At 41.3% G+C, this 23,188-nt stretch overlaps 1 protein-coding gene and 1 long non-coding RNA gene across 3 annotated transcripts in view; both read left to right on the top strand.

The window, feature by feature from the left end:
• LOC126332098 (uncharacterized) overlaps positions 1-23,188 on the top strand; it is a 160,835-nt gene that overhangs the window by 106,106 nt on the left and 31,541 nt on the right. The window lies entirely within an intron of this gene.
• Positions 723-7,761, top strand: LOC126332140 (uncharacterized). Its single transcript, XR_007563567.1, has 2 exons — positions 723-950; positions 7,383-7,761. It is a non-coding gene; the product is annotated as an uncharacterized LOC126332140 (long non-coding RNA).

Raw genomic sequence — 23,188 nt, 5'->3', positions numbered from 1 at the left:
GTAATTTACAAGCCGCCTGAACTCCCGTCGAACCTAAAGTCAAGTCAAAACATACAAATCTACGGTTTCAGTACCTTTCGGTGACTGAATAGCTCGCCAGCATTTGCGCCCTATTGCATTTGAACGAATAAATGAAATGAATCTACTAGGGATGAAGAAGATAACAGAATTTATTACATGTTTTGTCGTTCATTTCCTGCTTCTTCATGAAAATTGTCTAGGAAAGTAATATGTAACAAAAGCTCGATCTGATTTTATTAGTAGCTACCTCATTTATTCTAAATCCGTAATTCTTATCCTCGTTAATTCGGAAACGTAATTTCCGTTCTGTCTGTCATACTTGCAGAAAAACGTGGTTTTCTCATGTTGGGATACTGTATGTCTTCAGGTGTTGTACATAAATGTCACAAATATCCGGTATCCTCTTACTGCAACTCCCCTGAATGTAATTACATTGGTTTTCATTTACGTCATAGCCACTACGAATCATAGAGGGACACTAACAGACAATAGAGTACTATTACCATCCAGTGGAGGTATATTACCAAGTGGCAGAGTCGTTCTACGAGTCAATAGGATTTCACTACAGTTCAGTATTTTCACTTTAGCAGCTGGTAGAGTCACGTTAGAAGACAGTAGTATTGCAATGATAGTTGGTAGAGTTACACTAACACCAAATAGTGGGAACAGAGAGCTGTAATTATGTGCATTGACTTTTACAGCATTGGTAGCAGTGGCGGAGGTCCACGGACAACCTCAAGAGTCTACCAGCGCCAGCATCTTGAATGAAAATCTAAGCACCGGCAATATCACGGCTGAGAATAGATTTTTGGCGAGGTCGTCCTACACGGAAGATGACGATGATACCATTTGTGTCGCGGCAGACAACAAATTCTACCTGTATGCTAATTCGTTGAAGCTGTATTCTTGCTACAACCAACTACCGAAAGGTAACTTACTTTAAACAAAACTGTTTTCTGTGCAATGTACACAAGATAACATCAGACTGCTTAGCATCTTATTGCGTGAAGGGTTCCTCAGTGAATGTGAAAGTACGAGTGAATTCAAATCATCAAGGAAGAGTGGTTACTCCTATCTCACTTCTCAATGAAAGATTCTCTGCTTTACGAAACTGCTACTCTCCGTGATTCTCCACCACAACTATTCTGAGCCATATGCTGCACATATTTGGTCGCCTATTTCCCACAATTTGTGATCCCCTTAAATCAGCTGCATTTTTTAAACTCCTGCAGTTTTAAATCTGAGTACTTGTGTGAGGATTACGTTTTGAATCGTGACATGAAATTCGCCAAGGACTATAGTTTCAATATTTAACGAAGAGATATTAACGGGCGACGGAAGTTACCTCGAGTGCCGTGATCCATGGCGTGTGGTAAATTTTCACAGTGAATGTGTTGACAGCATTGTACGTGCACCTATACATAGTAAAATACTATAAAGCAATACTATAAAGCAATAAAGGTCGTCAGTGGAATTAATGTATATGAACAATGTTCGCAATACTTTTAGGAAGAAACAGAAAGTGGCGTACAAGACTAGAAAAGTTGAAAAACTACCGGCCCATTGACTTTACCTTGTCGGAGACGTCATATTGCCATCCAATTAATGCACACACTCTTACGAAGCCTAGAGACAGACATCTACAATGTACCACCAAACCAAAATATATGTTTACTACAGACAGTGGTACACAGTATTACTAATCAACATTGAAAGCAGTATAAAACTATTTAGAGTTTGGTGAATTTATAAATACCAGCATGCCTCACATCTTGTTTGGGAGTCAGTGAAGGCTGAAACCAGAAAGTGGTAATAGCAAGTTACGAAGGTCAGATCAAAATAATAATCTAGTTTTGACTTGCAACATAGAAAGAAACGGGACTTAAAATGGGACTGTCACATAAGCTCATTTTTGGCACACATGATCACTTGGAATCCCACACATAAACACACACACACACAATCACGCGCGCACATACACACTTCTGTATTTCATATAACAAAAATGCTGTGTTTCACATCAGAAATATTATGTACACATAAGTTACCATCAGATCTAGTCTCACACTTACGTTTGTTCACATTCGTCTCATCAATATATGTATTTTCTCACATAGTGTAACTGTCCCCTGTCTCTGCTTTTTATCAGTTCGTAACAGACACACATAGGACACAAGGCGGTACTGTTCCCCTACCATGTGGCTACCATTGCCCCAAGCTGCTACCATACAACTACGCGGTTACCATTTTCCTACAATGTAGAAGAATCTAGCCATGATGTTGTGTCCCTGATATCACGCATCTGTCAGTCGTTTACCAGCTTCCCCTTGACATTGCGTAACTGAGAGAAAAATATTGGGTCACCGTAACCATCTTTAGAGAAATCAAAAGCGGGAAAACCATATATAACTAAAAGTAATCGGACAACTATATGAGGACTATTCACTGACTGAATGAAGAAGTTATTTTGCAAGTAAGACCGTAAAAGATGGCGGTTTCCCTGTATGCGGTATAAATCTTCAGTCCGATGCTTCTTGAAACACCGAAACACGCCAACTCATTTGCTTATCGATTCAGTTAGCTCCGTTACAACTACACACGCAGAACATAGCTTCCACTACGAACTGAGACTTGGGACGTATTTAGGATACTAAACAGGTACCATTCCCGATCAGATACAGCAATTGAACACAAAATTACATAAAAAAGTACGCGAGTGTAGATGCAGCACCAGACAGTGACTGAATAATTGTTCCTGAACTTGAAGACGTGTAGCAGCGTTGAAATGTTCAGTTGAGTCAAGTAGAGTGGCAGTGGTTATGTGAGCGTCCGACATTCATTGAAAGCAAGCTGAAATCGGAATATAACCCATACCTACTGTGTTGGACAAGTCGGTAATCCACATTGGGGACTGGATTCCTGGTGGAAGGCAAAGTCGCACAGTTTCCTTGGTTGAGCATTCTACAGATTTATTGCCAGGGATAGCACTGTGTGACTTCAGCCAAGCGAAATCCAATGGATTCCAACATTTCGAGAATCCTTTACACAAATGAATTTTCAGTCAAAGTGGTGCATGATTCATAAGTACTGTTAGAAGAGATTAAGAGTAACTGAGTAGGAAATATGGAGACTCTGTCACCTCGGTATAAAAAAAAGTGCTTCTAGTATCTTAACAATTTCAGCGGTCACGACACTTACCCTACCGGTAATTTGAATGTATCACATATCTCCTAAGATAGTATTCCATACGCTCCTTCAACGGTCACTGCTTTTGTAGCAATGGGTGTAGAAACATACCCTCCTGGAAATTGAAATAAGAACACCGTGAATTCATTGTCCCAGGAAGGGGAAACTTTATTGACGCATTCCTGGGGTCAGATACATCACATGATCACACTGACAGAACCACAGGCACATAGACACAGGCAACAGAGCATGCACAATGACGGCACTAGTACAGTGTATATCAAACTTTCGCAGAAATGCAGGCTGCTTTTCTCCCATAGAGACGATCGTAGAGATGCTGGATGTAGTCCTGTGGAACGGCTTGCCATGCCATTTCCACCTGGCGCCTCAGTTGGACGAGCGTTCGTGCTGGACTTACACCTTCTAGAGCACGTTGGGTGGCACGGGATACATGCGGACGTGCATTGTCCTGTTGGAACAGCAAGTTCCCTTGCCGGTCTAGGAATGGTAGAACGATGGTTTCGATGACGGTTTGGATGTACCGTGCACTATTCAGTGTCCCCTCGACGATCACCAGAGGTGTGCGGCCAGTGTAGGAGATCGCTCCCCACACCATGATGCCGGGTGTTGGCCCTGTGTGCCTCGGTCGTATGCAGTCCTGAGCGTAGCGCTCACCTGCACGGCGCTAAACACGCATACGACCATCATTGGCACCAAGGCAGAAGCGACTCTCATCGCTGAAGACGACACGTCTCCATTCGTCCCTCCATTCACGCCTGTCGCGGCACCACTGGAGGCGGACTGCTCGATGTTGAGGCGTGAGCGGAAGACGGCCTAACGGTGTGCGGGACCGTAGCCCAGCTTCATGGAGACGGTTGTGAATGGTCCTCGCTGATACCCCAGGAGCAACAGTGTCCCTAATTTGCTGGGAAGTGGCGGCGCGGTCCCCTACGGCACTGCGTAGGATCCTACGGTCTTGGCGTGCATCTGTGCGTCGCTGCGGTCCGGTCCCACTTCGACGGGCACGTGCACCTTCCGCCGACTACTGGCGACAACACCGATGTACTGTGGAGACCTCACGCCCCACGTGTTGAGCAATTCGGCGGTACGTCCACCCGGCCTCCCGCATGCCCACTATACGCCCTCGCTCAAAGTCCGTCAACTGCACATACGGTTCACGTCCACGCTGTCGCGGCATGCTACCAGTATTAAAGACTGCGATGGAGCTCCGTATGCCACGGCAAACTGGCTGACACTGACGGCGGCGGTGCACAAATGCTGCGCAGCTAGCGCCATTCGACGGGCAACACCGCGGTTCCTGGTGTGTCCGCTGTGCCGTGCGTGTGATCATTGCTTGTACAGCCCTCTCGCAGTGTCCGGAGCAAGTATGGTGGGTCTGACACACCGGTGTCAATGTGTTCTTTTTTCCATTTCCAGGAGTGTATTACCCCCGGATACTGTCTGAAAACTGCACCACAATTCTATTGTTAACGTGAGACTTATCGTCAGCGTAACGCTAGGTATTGCGTTCATCTACAGCAGTTTCCTAGAGAAATGAACGCCGACGTGCTCTCTAATGATCCTTCCTGAAATCTTCTCAGTATGTAAATAGGATTCGAATAAAGGGGGAGATGTAGGAGCGTCCAGTTAAAGCACTGTCAGCTTGTTGGATTCATATCATATCCTTGAAAGAAGAAATTTGTTACAGAGGTACAATGGGAGCAGATGTGTTGAAGATTCATGTTCTTCATCCAAGAAAGAACTGGTACGGGTGGAGCGCACTCCTCCGAAACAAGCTCTCAGCACTTTTCTGATTCTTTTGACAGCCGTTTCGCATTTCCGGGCCACATATTTTGTGTGCCCTTTGTACGTTACGTTGTTCCCGATCAAGATCCCTACGTATTTGACCACCAATTTCGAAGATAATTGTTACAGGACAAGTGCTATTTCCTCAGGAAGATACGTTTTGTGACTCGGAAGCAATACGACCTTTCTACATCTACATCTACATCCATACTCCGCAAGTCACCTGACGGTGTGTGGTGGAGGGTACCTTGAGTACCTCTATCGGTTCTCCCTTCTATTCCAGTCTCGTATTGTTCGTGGAAAGGATTGTCGGCATGCTTTTGTGTGGGCTCTAACCTCTCTGATTTTATTCTCATGGTCTCTTCGCGAGATACACGTAGGAGGGAGCAATATACTGCTTGAGTCTTCGGTTGAGGTATGTTCTCGAAACTTTATCAAAAGCCCGTACCGAGCTACTGAGCGTCTCTCCTGCAGAGTCTTCACTGGAGTTTATCTATCATCTCTGTAACGATTTCGCGATTACTAAATGATCCTGTAACGAAGCGCGCTGCTCTCCGTTGGATCTTCTCTATCTCTTCTATCAACCCTACCTGGTACGGATCCCACACTGCTGAGCAGCATTCAAGCAGTGGGTGAACAAGCGTACTGTAACCTACTTCCTTTGTTTTCGGATTGCATTTTCTTAGGATTCTTCCAATGAATCTCAGCCTGGCATCTGCTTTACCGACGATCAACTTTATACGATCGTTCCATTTTACATCACTCCTAATGCGTACACCTAGATAATTTATGGGATTAACTGCTTCCAGTTGCTGACCTAGTATTTTGTAGATAAATGATAAGGGACCTATCTTTCTATGTATTCGCATCACATTACACTTGTCTACATTGAGATTCAATTGCCATTCCCTGCACCATGCGTCAATTCGCTGCATATCCCCCTGCATTTCAGTACAATTTTCCATTGTTACAACCTCTCAATACACCACAGCATCATCTGCAAAAAGCCCCAGCGACCTTCCGATGTTATCCACAAGGTCATTTATGTATATTGTGAATAGCAACGGCCCTATGACACTCCCCTGCGGCACACCTGAAATCACTCTTACTTCGGAAGTCTTCTCCCCATTGAGAATGACATGCTGCGTTCTGTTATCAAAGGACTCTTCAATCCAATGTGTGTCTATTCGTACTTGTTAGCCACAGTTGGAATGCGAACATAATTCAGATCTTACGCAAGCGGCGCTCTTCAACAGAAATGGGTCGCTGGATACAAGTGGAATTCAGTTGCACAACAGGATTTATAGCGTCCACAATATTAACAAACGTTGCAGGTGATGTTCGAACATATTACTTGAATAGTAAATTCAACTTAACTTGTTCGAGTAAATTGGAAATTTTCAGCGAATACATTTTTCCAAATATGTAATTCTGTTTTCACAACTTTTTCGTCGACAATTCTTCTTCACTATGTGTTTTAAATTTAAAATTTATATGGTTCTTTGAACTGGCTGGGCGACCGTGCGGGCGGGAGAATACGGCGGCTGAGCTGCATAAGTAGAACTGAAAGGCACCGCTTCTCGTTGGAGCGTTCCAATGTTATGGTGGTCTGGTGCCGGGCCGCTTTCGCATCAGGTCGCTCACTGTTACTGGGGACCCGCTTTGCTCACCATTCCCAAATTACCAACTCAGGGATCGCCACATCAAATGTTCAAATGTGTGTGAATTCCTAAGGGATCAAACTTCTGACTTACACACTACTTCAACTAACTTAAGCTAAGAAGAGAAACACACCACTGCCCGAGGGAGGACTCGAACTTGCGGTGGGAGGGGCCTCTCCAGATCAGTTCCCAGTAAATGAAACTGAGGTCCCTGAGGTTATCGCCATTTCGCAAGTCACAGGATACATGTGTTGCTTACTGAAAGCTTCACACACCAGGAGCATTACGCTCATACAGGAACTACGTTGTAGTGACATCCTCAGACTTTCGAAATGCCCCGTACCTCAGGTTTACTCGCGTGGTCCATCTTCCACCTGCCTGCTGCCGTGCTAGTAAGGATAGGAACCCGGTAACATAGCATGCTTTTCATCAGTTACAATGGTTGCGATATTATTACGGCACTCGTAACAACTTTCACCGATTGTAAAGTATATCTTCGTAAAATGTAGCACTGAAAAAAATAGTGATGGTACACCACATTCTCACTGATGTACGACCATAACACAATTCTGTCACTGTGCTGATAGTATAATTCACGCTATGTAAAAAAGGCGAATACTTGCAGTTGTCTTATCACAAGTAAATTCAAACTGCTATGCCATTTTCATAATTCATGCCATTATTAAAACTTATTTCCATTCGTTGCAGTTTACGTGGTGAAACCAAAGAGTCAGTGTAAACCATACCTGTCAGATTGCCCCAGGAACTAGGAGTATTGTCCGTTGGCTCGGATTGAATCGTCTGCGACGGAGTGAAGACTAAATGGCTGGTCTGCTGACCGAAGACATCTGGTGTTTCTAGAGGAGCGAAGAAACTGAAAGAGCGTCAGAACTTGACTCATTTACTTGAACATAACCGGTGGAATCTACACATCCTATTCTGTGTTAGCTTCTGATTACTTCACGACATGCTGTATATTTCATTACTGTGAAGGTTAGTATTAAAAACATTGCATTTGTTTTCTTTTAATCTTTCTGTTGTTTCGGTAATACTTGTATGCCGACGCAATAAAAATGTAGTTTCATGACGTCAACTGTTATATTTAACCAGCAGACGATATTTCTCTACCTACAGGTTCACGTAAGTACTGTCAAACAAAGGCTTATTATTAATAACATCACATGTATGTCATGCATTATTCACTCTGACCACCTATAATCCCAATATCCGGTTCCAACCTTAACACGCTGACTGCCACGAGGACACAGACATGCCAACAGCATAGTCCATAGACTAGAATGCAGAAATGCATCGAATCAGTCTCTGGACTGAAGACCACAACGACAACAACTTTCAACACCCTTATTCTTCATTCTCATCATAGTCACCATGGCGACGCAGAAGTTTATCCCAACGAGGAAGCAGTTTGTTGATACCGTCACAGTAGAATGTTTGATTTTGTTGAAGGGGCCCACAACATTGGTTCTACTTGCACCGCTTCATCACTGTCCAAGTGAAATCATCGAAATTTTACTCCGAGTTTTGGAACCAAATGAAGGTCGGATGGGGCCAAGTCGTACACAAGGTGTCGGGTTGTTACGGCTGTCGCAGCGCTCTAGTGTGCCCTGCCGTCGTCATGATGAAAGAAAGGTAGCTCCATACGAGGAAGAACTCTTCGAATTCGTCTTTTCAGTTTCTTGAAGGCACACAGTTAGCTGTTTCCCGCAATCTGTCACACCTGAATTACAAACCGCCATGTTACACGCTACAATACGTAGCCGTCGATCAGCAGAGGGAGGCAATTGGATATCGAGACCTGAAAGTAAATAGACTAATATGCACGACATGTAATACCGTGACCTGTATTGGGAACACAATACAAAATTCGGAGGCATAGTTTTCAGCACGTCCTCGTACACCCCTTATTATCAATTGCAAAACCATTTTGCACAATAACTATTAAGTCCATTGGATGACGTGGTTTTGATTAATGGACACAGACTTTAGAATTTTTATTATTAACGGCATTTATTCAATGAAAAAAATACACTTTTAGCTTCCCTAGTACCAATGAAGTCAATATGATTCCATAAGGACTGGAACAAATCTCCCTTGTTTTTCGAGACTGTTATTTCTACACCATATGACTTTCTACCTCTAAGTAAGTTTTAACCAGCGAACTTTAGTTCAGTTTTATATTTGCAGCACATGGAAATTTGTCACGTTTATTGCACTGAGGGAGCCTGTTTGATTTTCCTTTCGTTCGTTGAATAAAGCATTTCTACAGTTAGAATGATGCCTTATGCTGGAACAATTGTAGTTTACATTTTCATGATTGTTCATTAAAAGACAGTCAATTTATTCCTTGTAAATTGTTTAGGGCCCTTTGATGACCCCAGGGGTTAAGGTGTCAAGCAAATCCAACACCTTCCATGAAAACTCTGACATGATAAGCAAATCCAGTAGTATGTCACATAGCTCCGAATGAGTCGTGACATTAAATTAACCAAAGTAATACGAGTAACGAGTTAGCAAATGGAATACCACAGACTAACACAAGAACGCCTAAATGTATGTCATACCTTCCCATCGTGAGACAGACGCAGTTCCGAGGGGAGAAACGAGAACAGAAGCCAAGAGCAGAACCGTGTTAAGCTGGAAGGCCCTACGATAAGGGCTGGACGGACACCCACCTCGCCAGCTAACCGCTAAGACCACACCACCCACAAGTTTTAGCGTGAGGCTTTTTCGCGTCTCTGTTGCGTCAAGGACCACCCCCCAGCCCATGTTGAAAGCTAAGCCCTCCAGAAGAACAGTATAGATCTTACGATAACGCTAAAAGGACCACACCAGCTGCAAGTTTTAGCGTGAGACTTTTTCGCGTCTGTTACGTTGCAAACTTTAAAAACATACCCCTCCACGAAAAGTATAATGTTTCTCATTGGATGGACAGAGCCTAAGGTTAACATTGAGACCCTGATTGGTCAGATGAAAACACAGCCAAATAGTTTTTTTAAACCAACTTCGGTAAATTGTAGTAAGGAGAAGTTAGGAGAAGCGAGTTAGTTCCGAGACGGCGAGCTGGATGGCTGGGCTGCTGTGCCGGCCGTTGCCCCCCTGAAGCTACCTAACCAACGACAAGGTAATGAACGCACGCGATGCCGCATAAGAACGCACAAAGCTTCACTCAGAACTGCAGAAGTCTCATATGTTACACCACCTTTTTGTGTAATACTAATGTCGATCGTAAATTAAAGCTCATGATGTTCACATTTGCCACATAAAGTAAAAATCTGAAACACGGTGATTTCTCAGTTATATAATTATTGAAAAGCCACGTCAGGCACTGTAATTTACAACAAGTTAGATAAGTAATTAAAGATAATTGAGGGACACTGTAGACCATTTTGATAGTTTTCTCTTTTGTGAAACTTAATTTAAACCTAGATTATAGATGTGATATGGCATAGGTCATCCTTCGATCCATTGTAGACCTTGAAAACCCATTCAGGGATTATTCGTTCACATTTTTGTTGTACGCAGTTGGTTTTTACCATCCTGTATCAAAACACTTCCTTTTATCAATAGTGCAACTTATAAACGATGTTTTGTGAGTAGAATAAAATTTCCAATGGTAAACTTAACTGATTTTTCGACGTTATTTTACCTGATAACTAAAAATAGGAAAGCCTTGAACCCTTTCCACTAAATTTAGTTAGTATTAAGATTCTTTTACAGGGAGTGCAGTGGAGCTGTCGCTGAGATCATTAAGTATTTGGTTATATCATCGCTATTCTCACTGAACTCTTCTGAATTCTACATGTCATGTGTGGTCTGGCGTCTCCTTACCAGCAACAGGTCCTAGGTTCAAACTAGTCAATTCCCTAAAAGACACGCTCAGAGCGTCGTTGCGCAAAAGTGGTAGGGAGACACGATGTAGAACAATCAGACACCACCATGAATGTTAAAGGGGTACTAAGTGAAACTAAAAATCTTAGTAACTGTGGCCAAGCCGATAAGCCAGAAAAAGGAATAAAACAAAAAGGAATACAATGGGATTTAAAACTGATTATATTTTCGCTTTATAATGGGCGAAGAACGACAGACAGTTGAAATTACGCATGCATATCACTGATGGAATCGTATGCGATTGCTAACATGAATAAACATCTTGAACCGCGCTACCACGATACGATGTATTAACAGAAATTGTTTACCATGTAAGTAAGCCTGTCACCATTGTGGTCCTTCTCTCTACATTACAGGTAATGTTTTCTTTCTTCATTTTTCACTCAAGTTAGCAAATTATGTTTCATATCTTATTTCAAAGGGAAATCTCATCATCTTTCACTTTTAAAGGTATGTGGGCATAAAATTATCGTTTAATTCGGAACTGATTGGTGCTTTTCTTTATGCGTATATCAACACTGAGTATCGGCGTCATTTACAATATCATCACATACAACAGTATAATAATTTATTTATTTTTACATAATAGTATTAAGAGGAGGAATTTATTACGGTAATCTATTTGGTTTTTAACAGTACACAATATGGATCGTAGTCGATGTTGCTCTTACTACTAATGAATTTGAATTCTATAGCCAACTGCACCCTGAAATAGTGTATTATGTTGCCTGCCTATACGGTGGACTTCCGCGGGATACTATAAAAAATTTGTCCAATCTCACAATAAGTTGAATGATTACATTAATGTTATTCGTAGAGATGAAAGTTCGATGCTCTAATTTTAACCACTGTTTTAAGCATCGATGGTGGTTACAGAAAACGGCTTTTCTTATTTTGATTGATTTCGTTTTGGTACGGTTCGTTAAATTATTGTTGACGTGGAGAAACATGAATTTACGAATATGGGAATTTATGGTAATACCAGAAGCTTTATGTTTAAATCTCTTTATTGAAATGCATCCAGTTTTGATGACATGTTCCACTGTCGTCACATCGCTATGTACATAAATGGGACAGCGACGTCAGACATCAAAGAAAAAAAGCAAGATGCCAAATTAATGCTACAAAATAGTCTTATGTCAATGAAAAGAAAGATAAACTGAGACAAGTAACAAAATCATTATCAGTTAGATGAAGGAAATCATACATTAATCGTAATTTATTCTTGTCGGTAAAAATTTAAAGGTAAACCCAAATGGCTATAAAACACATCTGTTGCTTGATAAGAGTAGCCAACAACATACACGACGATGAAGAAAATGCCATGCGTCGCTGTCGGCATGTGATTCCTTGTCCCAGTTCAAGACAAACGTGTATCTAGCTATCCTCAGTCCGACTCGCAGGTTTATAAAAATGCGATTTAGAAAATGCGGCTCTGGTAATGCTGTTCCTGCATCCAGTCTGGCTAAGAGAAAGTAACATTAATCCTTCGCTGTTGAGGAGCTGTGCCATTAGCTCAGTGAGACGAGAAAATGCCTTGGGAATCGGAGATTTGCACTCAGTGATGTTCAAATTGCGTTTGCGCCAAACATCATTTTTCTGTTAAAGGATCAAACAATATCTAGTTTACACCTCGAATTGTGGTATATTGTATAGATCCTTCTGTCTTTACTTAAACATTAAGATGTAACATAAACTTCCTACAGCTAAAACGACTGCTTTGTTTCATCCATGACACAAGCAAAGCAAATTGAAAATAATCGTGCACACAATAACATCGTCTGTATCCAGTGAGGTACCAAAAACTTAATAGGTAGGGTACGCTAAATTGCACATTACGTTACACACTATAATTCTATTCTACACATTTACCGTCCAGGCTTATCTTCACAGTGAAGGTACGTAGACATACTAGCAAATTTCACTTTAGAAAAGGTGTTTAACTACCGTGTATTTCCAAACACTTTGCCAGAAACTCGATCATACTTTGCTGGACCCTACACAACACGTCTTCATCAAGTTGTTCCTTTATCTTTGTGTCCTCCCTCCCCCCCCCCCATCCCCTCCCCCAAATAAAGGTCTAGTCGATTAATGTCCGGGGACTGTGAAGTCCAGAACATCGAAAATCAATGATGGAATCATTTCCCTGGAAACGCGTCTATTCCAAAGTATGACATTACACAATCATACCGAAACCATAGCTGTCGCTGAACACCAAGAGAAACTTTTCAGACGCACCAAGAAACGTGTTGCAAAGGAAATAGCAATGCAAGGGCACATGCAAACTGTCCAGCAACAGGTACGGAATCAGATTCACTTCTCCCGCGATTATAGCCTGTAGATTTATGTTGCTGCGCCACGAATACACCTCGTGCAGGCGCGGTTTTCTGTTCAGAATTTTTTGTAAATTTCGTGCACCTAGGGCTGGAAGGTAGTAGATAAGGGTCGATCGTCGCATCGGATGTCCGGCGCCGGCGACGTTGATATTTAGCAAACGATTCTGCGACACAGGTTTACGACACTACTTGCAGGAGGGAAGGCACGTTAAGGCTGGCACTGTATACAAGAGTGGTAAAATCTGGGTAGCACAAGGAATTGACGTGCTGTGAAAAACTGGTATATTGCAGATAGAAGAGCCCCTAATGACCTGAGTATAGGGACGGAAGAGGGCTGAGGGAAGCTGATGTTGTAATGATTAAACATCACTCCACTTTTCCCCTCCAGGGGAAATACATCAGAGGTGTTGGAAAAAGACATAAATAAGAGAGCCCGGTTGCTTAAATGGGAAGCAGTCGCGTCACCATTATGTCCTTGTTCAGAATCCGTGAGAATGACTGTTGTATAAATCGTAGGCCAACCGCGACGATCTTTTGGTGATGTATTACGGCGGCAAACCGACTCGCAGAAACTACTAGCAGTCTACGCTGCACGGACGCGCAGTATCTGTGGCGGGGCGGGCCGCACCTTGGAGCAGCATCGGCGCGAGGCGCCAGAGGGCTGCTACCGTCCGCTCTTCGGGGGACATCGTCGGGGGGACTGCAAGCTGCCATTCGCAGGGCAGGGAGGAGGCGCCAACTAGCGGCCTCCTAGCTGCAGAGCAGCCTGCTCTCACTCACCAAGATACCATTGCTGCTAAAGCTTACCACAACGATGGCGGCCATCTGTTTCCCTTCGGTGCTGGAAGTGGCGTCCACACGTTGCGCTTGAGGGAGCAGCCAACCACTTCCCCGGCTACCTATGCAACCAACACAGGCGGCGGCCTCTTAGCTGTGAGGTGAGTAGGGGCGCTACGTCTGCAACGCCGTGTGACTGTACACCGATGCAGTAGGTTCCACCACTGCTAATCCACGAACTCATACCACGTGACGCCATCACTGGGATCCGTGGAAGGCCTGCTGTTTACCTTCGATTCAGTAAAGTCAACAAAACACTTCACGGTGTTTCTTTGCAAATTTCTGCGTAAGTAACTTCAAAAATGGTTCAAATGGCTCTGATCTCTATGGGAATCAACTGCTGTGGTCATTAGTCCCCTAGAACTTAGAACTACTTAAACCTAACTAACCTAAGGACATCACACACATCCATGCCCGAGGCAGGATTCGAACCCGCGACCGTAGCAGCCGCACGGTTCCGGACTGAGCGCCTAGAACCGCGAGACCACCGCGGCCGGGCCGTAAGTAACTCATCTCCCCAAAATCATACTTCTCGGGTCGTTCGAGCAACCCTAGAGTATGGGAACGGGGGGCAGTAAGATGTCCTGTTCACAATTGACATGTGGTTTGTGTTCCAATTAATAATGATGGTTGTGGATTGAAAATAACTTCACGAGTGAATCTAGATTCGTCAGTCCATCCCACGTTAATTTTAAAATGAACATTATCTTCCACTTAGTGTAAAATCCATTCGTATAACTATACTCGTTCATTTCGGTCTTCTGGCTACTGGTTCTTAATTAGCGTCCTATTGTATAGAAACTGATCTTTTTGCATCACTTCAAAAACCAATCTTTCAGATAGTGGAAACTGCCTTTGTTGAGGTGCTTCGTGAATGGTTTCAAGAATTGCATATTCTGTTTGTGGATTATGTTTTGTTCTTGAACAACAGGATTGTATTACATTTGGTCGAAGATTAGCCATATCCCAAAAGGATGTTCTTCACGTGACGAAAACCATTCTCATTAAGATGACGTCTTTGAGGGCACTATGTAGCTCATGCACGAGCAACAGCAGCAGCGTCTTAATCTGAATCACTCAGCATCAGAAAGGTATTGAGATATTCATCGTTTGTTCAGCATATCGGGAAGCTGCCCTATATAAACATGACAGTAGCCGCTATGGTTGACCACTATGCGGCTAGTAGACTAATAAATGCAGGTTAATGGACCCCACTTCAATGCCATAGGCCACTCTCCTGTGATGAAATTATGCAATCCTAGTAAAGGAGGAGAGCTAGGGAACGGACATCAAAACAATGAAAAAGAAACCTGACGACGAATCGAACAATTGCTCCATGGTGGGTGGGGGTTTGATGTTTCAGCAGACTACTCAGGACCTACGATTCCTGGCATGGTTATGTGGGGTGTCACACAGTCCTCTTTACATTCCGATGCCCTACAGGGTGTGACTGTGTCGACCCCTCTTCGTTTCCAAGCATGTATTTTCTAAATGCAGACGATCTTATTTTGATAGATGAGTTTTTAATTGGAATCTGGTTAAAGACTCGCATGCTAGCATTTATTCATCACCCTGCATATTGATTAAGAAAGTTAAACATAGAGAGTACGTAGTAACAGTAACTGTAAATTACAAACGGCTACAAAATAAGAGACCTGCTCAGTGAGAGTTGTTAACGTTATAGTTTGAAGCAGCTCTCCGAGCCACTCTATCTTGTGTCAGCCTCTTCTTCTCCGAATAGTTACTGCACTACGTCCTTATGAAACTGCTTAATGTATTGACGTGTAACATTCATTTAAGGATAGCACCGATGACAGCTAAGATGAAAGCAGGATACAGACATGTGAAGCATATGTATTTAACGCTTCATAGAATTTTGTAGATACTTTTCTTTACAGGGTAAAGGTAGGTGAAGCTCATGATGTACCGGGCAGAACAGACAAATAAAATGGCTGTATACAGACGTGGAAGAATGACTGAATTAGTGGCCTCTGAGCTATAACACATTTGGTTTAAGTTAGTTTTTTTTTCTTTTGAGCAACCAGTGCGTTGACACGGCGTGAAAGGAGAGATGATAAGCTTAGAGGGTGGTATGGTACCATACAAGTTTAACGGGCCGCACCTCAAGAGAATAAAGTTTATTTGTTACAAATATTGTATATGTAAATGATGTGAATGAACAATTCAAAGTATACGTTGATGCTACTGAACACGAAAGAGGCTGACCTACACACTGGGTACAGTCACTGCTTCAGAAACTCCCATTTTTGTCTCTACAATTTCTATACAACAACTTTTAAGGCAGTTAAACACATGTCATGAGTACTTAAGTTACACGTCGTCTGAAGTAAACAATGTATATTTCTTGTAGTAGGAACCTAACAAGAAACTATCATGAACAATGCTGATTGAGAGCCTTCTTGTAACACGGTGTATGAGTTATAAATCCTATCCTTAGTAATCCAATGTGCCTGTAGTCAAACAGTTTCTTTCCCTCATTCCCAGGGGCGATGCTAAGCGTAGTCAGACAAGCAGCAAGAAGTGTGTTTGAAGTAAATGCCGATGTTTTCCACCTGATCCATAAATAAATAACAAGCTCCCATGCGTAATGTAAAAGGAATTATGTATGTATGTGTGTGTGTGTGTGTGTGTGTGTGTGTGTGTGTGTGTGTGTGGGTGTGCGTGTATTTATATAAGGATGTTCAATGTAACTGAGGTTCGCATGTTTAACCTCTTCAGTCCCGACGTACACATATGTACATCAGGTCTTTGTAGTGTCGTCCTGCCAAGTGTCATTTTCCCGAATTGAGACCTGATGTGCACGACTGTGCACATCATGCGGTTTCTGTTTTTGCCACTAGGTCACGCACAAGTCAGTTGTGGCGGGTTTTCTCGCATCCCGAAACTTCCGATCTTACGGATGGCGTCATCTGCGGCACGCGAGAAAGGTAAATTCAGTTTCAATATTCATGTTTTAATTGTATTGCTGTTTTTATCGTGTCTTACTCCAAACAAGGCATCAAGGAAGTGATATATGCATGCAATTAAAACGATTGTTTCGTAGTTTTACAAACATCGACTGTTGAATTTTAAGTGCATCAGGTCTTAGCTCACAGAATGTAGTGGTACTAACGCTAAGACTGATCTCTCTGAGAAACCGTAATTTAAAACGTAATATAAATTAATATCTGAAAGTTTAAGCTACTAATACGGTAGAGTAGGAGCAAAGTCGTTGTGCGTGTTACATGTAGCATGATGGACATGTAATCTATAGGTCCTGGGTACTAAACACAGTAAAAGTTCCAAAATTTCTAATTTTGTTATTAAGTTCACTTTCATTTCTTTATTCAATTACTTCAACAGTTACCTTCACTTTATTTAATTTTTGCTTCTCAGCTCTGACAAGCGATGAAATTATGAAACTACTTGAGACAAGTGACTTGAGTACCTTGTCAGATGAAGAAGAGGATTCTGTTGATGAATTTCAACTCCACCTGAACGTATTGGTGTGCCACTATTAATTCATGGGTTATGTACAGAAGGTGGTATCAAAAAGAAGGGACACCAAAACAAAAGTGGATGTCTCTCATTAATTTCAGAATTCACTTGGCCCACGACTTCGTGAAGTCTTCAAACATTGTAGACTCACTGCAAATTTCTCTGAGTGTAATACAGGAGAATATCAGCAGTTCTGATGAAGATGAGGAGCATCAAACCGCACAAAACGAAGATGAAATGTGCCAAAGCAACTAGAGGAAGCAAATGTGACAGGGTTGGCCACCTTCCTGAATATAATGAGAGTATTTTAGCCTCAAGGTGTCGGCTACCAGGGTGCAAGTCACGTTCTCGCATAATGTGTGAAAAGTGCAAAGTTTATTTCTGCGTCTTAAAAAACAATTGTTGTGCTAAATTCCAAAAACATGAGAAGTTATGTTTTCATAAAATGTAATGTGTACATAAAAATGAGAAGTAATGTGAACAATTTTCATTGTAAATAAAAATACGAAAACACTACGAGATCGGCATTTTTTTCTCTGTTAAGGCCCAATGTACACATATGTGTACATTCAATTATTCAAACATTATCTAAAATAAAATTTAAAAATTAGTTTTTTTGTGCTACTTTGAGATCAACTGCACCAAAAAAAAGTGACTGAAATATTTTTCCATTCTTTGTTTATGTCTGGGACTGAAGAGGTTATTCTGCAATATAAATGTAAATGCATTTATTATGCAGAAACTAAACTGATATGAGTGCATAAGAAAATAATAGAAGCTAATGTAGCGTTTTAAATATTCCCAAAATTAAACAGTGTCAAGTATGTGTGAGTGGAATGTCACTGTTATTATGTAATATATGACTGTTTAAAATTTTAACTATGTAATTAACGACTGTTTAAAGAGTAACACCACACGAAAGCAGACATTTCATGCAAAGTAAGTTTATAATAGATTTCGGCGGCAATTAGGCACCGAACCTATGTAATTTTTTTTTAATACTGAAGTCTGTTGACGCTTAGTACTTTTGTGCAAACGTACAAAATTTTTTACTAAACTGCACACAACTCTGAACAAACGGAGAAGTGTTTCATAAGGAAATTAACTTGTAGGCGGGTGCTGATGGACGGATTTCCTCCCTGCCGAATAAGCGCGTTAAGTTGGATAAACAGTGAGTCCCAGGCGGTAAAATTGGAGGTCTTCAGCCACAGCACCTAAATCACCATAAGCACGCACACCGTTTACAAAAAATGAACAAATGTTTCTGAAATAATCCACGGTGCAACATACGCTGACTTCGGTGTTTCGCTCCGCAGTCGTCGTGTGTTGCACCGTGGACACGCGCGAGTTAAAAGTACTCGACGAGGACAACCGTTAAAGTCACAGTCAGTGCCAGGCCGCCAACTATTTGCCACGCATGTGGGCGCGCCAATGAATGAGACTCGACTGAACCAAGCGTTGTTGAATAGGCAGAGTATTTTATATTTGCACCCCTTTTTTATACCTTGTTTTCCTTTTAATTTTTTGTAATAATATACGTAGGTATAATAAGGTAAAGCCGACATCTCCAATAAACATGACATAAGTCTACCTAAAAGACATCGGTAACACTGTACACCTCCATAAAATGTCACTGTACAATGGGGGACTATTGTGTAATACCTAAACAACGAGCTCCCAATATCATACCTTCTTTTTTTATTTTCTCTCGTTATTCATTTATAAGAATGTTTTCTTTTCCTCATTAGTAATGTTAGTTATGTTGAAGAAAGAAACAAAGCCAAACAGATAATTGCAGCATCCAAGAAGAAATCCTGGGAAGACTTTGAAAAGAGGTTGGAGACTTTGGGCCAATCTGCTGGAAAACCATTCTGGAGTGTAATTAGCAGTCTTCGAAAGGGAGGTAAGAAGGAAATGACAAGTATTTTGGACAGGTCAGGAAAATTGCTTGTGAATACTGTGCATTCCTTGGGCAGTTGGACGGAATATTTTGAAGAGTTGCTCAATGTAGGTGAAAATACGATAAGTAATGTTTTAGATTTCGATGTACAATGGGATAGGAATGAGGATGGAAATAGGATCACATTTGAGGAAGTGGTGCAAATGGTCAATAGACTGCAGTGCAATAAAGCAGCTAGGATGGATGAAATTAAGTCGGAACTCATCAAGTACAGTGGAATGTCAGATCTTAAATGGCTACACAGGATATTTGAAATGGCCTGGGAGTCGGGACAGGTTCCATCAGACTGGACGAAAGCAGTAATCACACCAATCTTTAAACATGGAAACAGTAAAGATTGTAACAACCACAGAGGTATCTCTTTAATCAGCGTTGTGGGTAAAATCTTCGCAGGTATTGTTGAAAGGAAAGTGCGAGTATTAGTTGACGACCAATTGGATGAAAATCTGTGTGGGTGTAGGCCTCTTAGAGGTTGCCAGGACCAGATCTTTAGCTTACGGCAAATAATGAAGAAGTGGTATGAATGGAACAGAGAATTGTATCTATGCTTTATAGCTCTAGAAAAGGCATATGATCGGGTTCCTAGGAGGAAGTTATTGTCTGTTCTACGAGATTATGGAATAGGCGGAAAACTTTTGCAAGCAATTAAAGGTCTTTACATAGATAGTCAGACAGCAGTTGACGGTACATTTAGTTCATGGTTCAGAGTAGTTTCAGTTGTAAGACGAGGGTGCGACCTGACTCCACTGTTGTTCATATTATATATGGATCATATGTTGAAAACAATAGACTGGCTGGGTCAGATTAAGGTGTGTGAACAGAAAATAAGCAGTCTTGCATATGCGGATGACTTAGTTGTGATGCAGATTCGATTGAAAGTCTGCAAAGTAATATTTTAGAGCTAGATCAGAAATGTAAGGACTATGGTATGAAGATTAGCATCCCCAAAACGCAAGTAATGTCAGTGGGAAAGAGATATAAACGGATTGAGTGCCAAATAGGAGGAACAAAGTTAGAACAGGTGGACAGTTTCAAGTTCTTAGGATCGATATTCTCACAGGATGGCAACATAGTGAAAGAACTGGAAGCGAGGTGTAGCAAAGCCAATGCAGTGAGCGCTCAGCTAAGATCTACTCTCTTCTGCAAGAAGGAAGTCAGTACCAAGACTAAGTTATCTGTGCACCGTTCAATCTCTCGACCAACTTTGTTGTATGAGAGCGAAAGCTGGGTGGATTCAGGGTACCTTATCAATAAGGTTGAGGTTACGGATATGAAAGTAGCTAGATGATTGCAGGTACTAGTAGATGGGAACAATGAGGAAATCAAAGAAAACTGGGAATGAACTCTATATATGTAGCAGTCAGGGCGAACAGGCTTAGATGGTTGGGTCATGTTACACGCATGAGAGAAGCAAGGTTACCCAAGAGACTCATGGGCTCAGCAGTAGAGGGTAGGAGGAGTCGGGGCAGACCAAGGAGACGGTACCTGAATTCCGTTAAGAATGATTTTGAAGTAATAGGCATAACATCAGAAGAGGCACCAATGTTAGCACTGAATAGGGGATCATGGAGGAATTTTATAAGACGGACTATGCTCCAGACTGAACGCTGAAAGGCATAATCAGTCTTAAATGATGATGATGATGATGATGATTAGTAATAAGAAATTTGTACATTCCCGCAGAAGACAGGAAAGATAAGCTTTTAAAATTATCTTTGTAACACAAGAGCAATGTTTGGAGAACATTCAATTTTTTAACAACTTTTGTTTCAGTTTCTCTCAAGAGTACTTAGGTCTTATATCTGACTCAAATAGGATGCGTCATTTTAACTCGTGACACACAATGTGTGTATAAAATGCAAGTAAATGTACATTTTAAAAATTATCATAGACGCAAGAATGTTTGTTTCTGTTCACCAATATTCGTTCACAAGCATGACTTTTGCCTGCAATCGTAATACGGTGCAGTAATTTCTTGCAACCTTCAAGACATCTTAAAATATATATATGCTGATCATCAAGATTTGGTGGATGGACTATATCATCGGCAACCACAGAAGATTAGAGGTAAATTAATGATATCAGTGGAACTCAATAGAGACTTAAATTAAATATGTATAGTATTAACAATTGAACAATTTACTTTTGGTTAAGAACCAAGATTGCTGGAAAATCGGACATTCTAAAAATCTACGTCGATAGAGCAAGAGATATTATCCTAGATAATTATTCATTTTTGCGCTTGCAGTATCTGTACGTTGCACTGTAGTAACTATTTCTCATTACGTAAATTTCATGCCGATTGATACTCGGTATGTTAGCTTTTGAGCTGCCTCCCAGCACGGTTATTGCAAAATCGACCAACAGACTAACAAAGATGCCATCTTATTGTTCAGTTCTTTATTTCTGATCTTTAGTTTTTTACTACTGGCTTCAATCTTATTCTTCAGGTCTTTATGAAGCGATTCAAACTTAGTAAACAGTAATTGCATCCAGGTGCCTGCCGCTATATTGCGACTTGGTTTTTCCACGTGTTTTAAAAGAGTTTTCAGCTTTAGATAACTCTAATAGTTCTGCTCTTCAGTTTTTACCTCAGTTTCAGTTATTTCGTCATCAGAAAATGGCTCTCACTTTGCAGTAACATTGACATTCATTTTACATTCTACATTAGACAAATCACATTGCGATATTCGACTAATTACGTCCACGGAACCATTATCATTAATTTCAGTTTCTGATTCTGAAAAATGGTTGTCAGGTACAGCTTCCATTTTAATTTTCAACTACCCGTCCGTTGTGGTTGCAATTCTGGTACGGCTATCTGTGTCCCTGTACCACGTAAGCCTCTCCTCCAACGGCAAGGTCCATGGTTAATGTGGGGAGGGATATAAATTATATAATAATAACTTGAAAAGTAATTCATAATTTACTGTTATACCTGCTCTTCTTACTACATAGGACAAACAGAACATGCCTTTACAACCAGATATAAAGAACACCTTACTTCAAAAAATGGCATTGGCACCAAAAATTCGTCTTTAGCTGATCATCTTTTGATTACAGGTCACACGCCTAAAGCTATTTCAGATATCGAAGTCTTGCACACCGTGAAGAAAGGCCGTAGATTAGATATTCTTTAAGAATTAGAGATTTTTAAACAAATTTCTCGAAATGATAGTCTCATTCTCAATGACCAGCTACCGTTGCGTCAGAAAAATTTCTTCAACGGTATAGAGCCCTTACATTTAATTTCGGGTCTCCTCGTGCAGTTCACCGACATGTTTTTTTCCATGTAAGTCATTTCGTAACTTTTCATTTATTAGAAGGTTTATTGGCTGTATTTCATGTTACGTAGTTTCCTATAGGCTGTGTCATTCAGCCCATTCTGTTTTTTCTATAATGATGTTTTTATGTTTCAAGCTGTATATCTATGATCTGTGGCGGCAAAATGTTACTTTACCTGTCAGAGTTGAACAAAATATTCCCTTCTGCATTATGTACTGAACAATATTTATTATAGCTTTGGCCTGTCTGCATTTGAATGTTAAGTAGCCAAGGTGTACCAGCGGCTACTAGATGGCGCTCACCTGTAGTACTTGCTAACACGGGCGCCTCAGTCCGTTGCAATCTGTGGCCGTACAGGTGTGAGCAACCCTTAGAGGCTCGCATTCACACATTCCTTTTAAATATTTTGTGGCTAAATCACTTGTGGCCTGTTATTTATTTTATACGAGGCATGTAAGTACTGTCCTCATCTTATATGTTAGTCAGTACTTACACCTTTTTATATGAAAATTTTATTTTCAGAAAAATTATTATTATGTTATAGACCATCTTAAATATTTCAATTCTGATGAAAGCACTCTTAGGAGTGATGAAACCTGGTTAATAAGACTAAAAAATTGTGACTGATGGCTCATTTGTTTCAATTTTAATTAATAAACGCTCACTGAACCAAGCAGCCCTGTTAAAAA

This window comes from Schistocerca gregaria, chromosome 2 (genome assembly GCF_023897955.1).
Source record: "Schistocerca gregaria isolate iqSchGreg1 chromosome 2, iqSchGreg1.2, whole genome shotgun sequence".
NCBI lineage: Eukaryota > Metazoa > Arthropoda > Insecta > Orthoptera > Acrididae > Schistocerca > Schistocerca gregaria.
The sequence above is the reverse complement of the archived record's forward strand: the minus strand, read 5'-3'. Positions and strand labels throughout refer to the sequence as shown.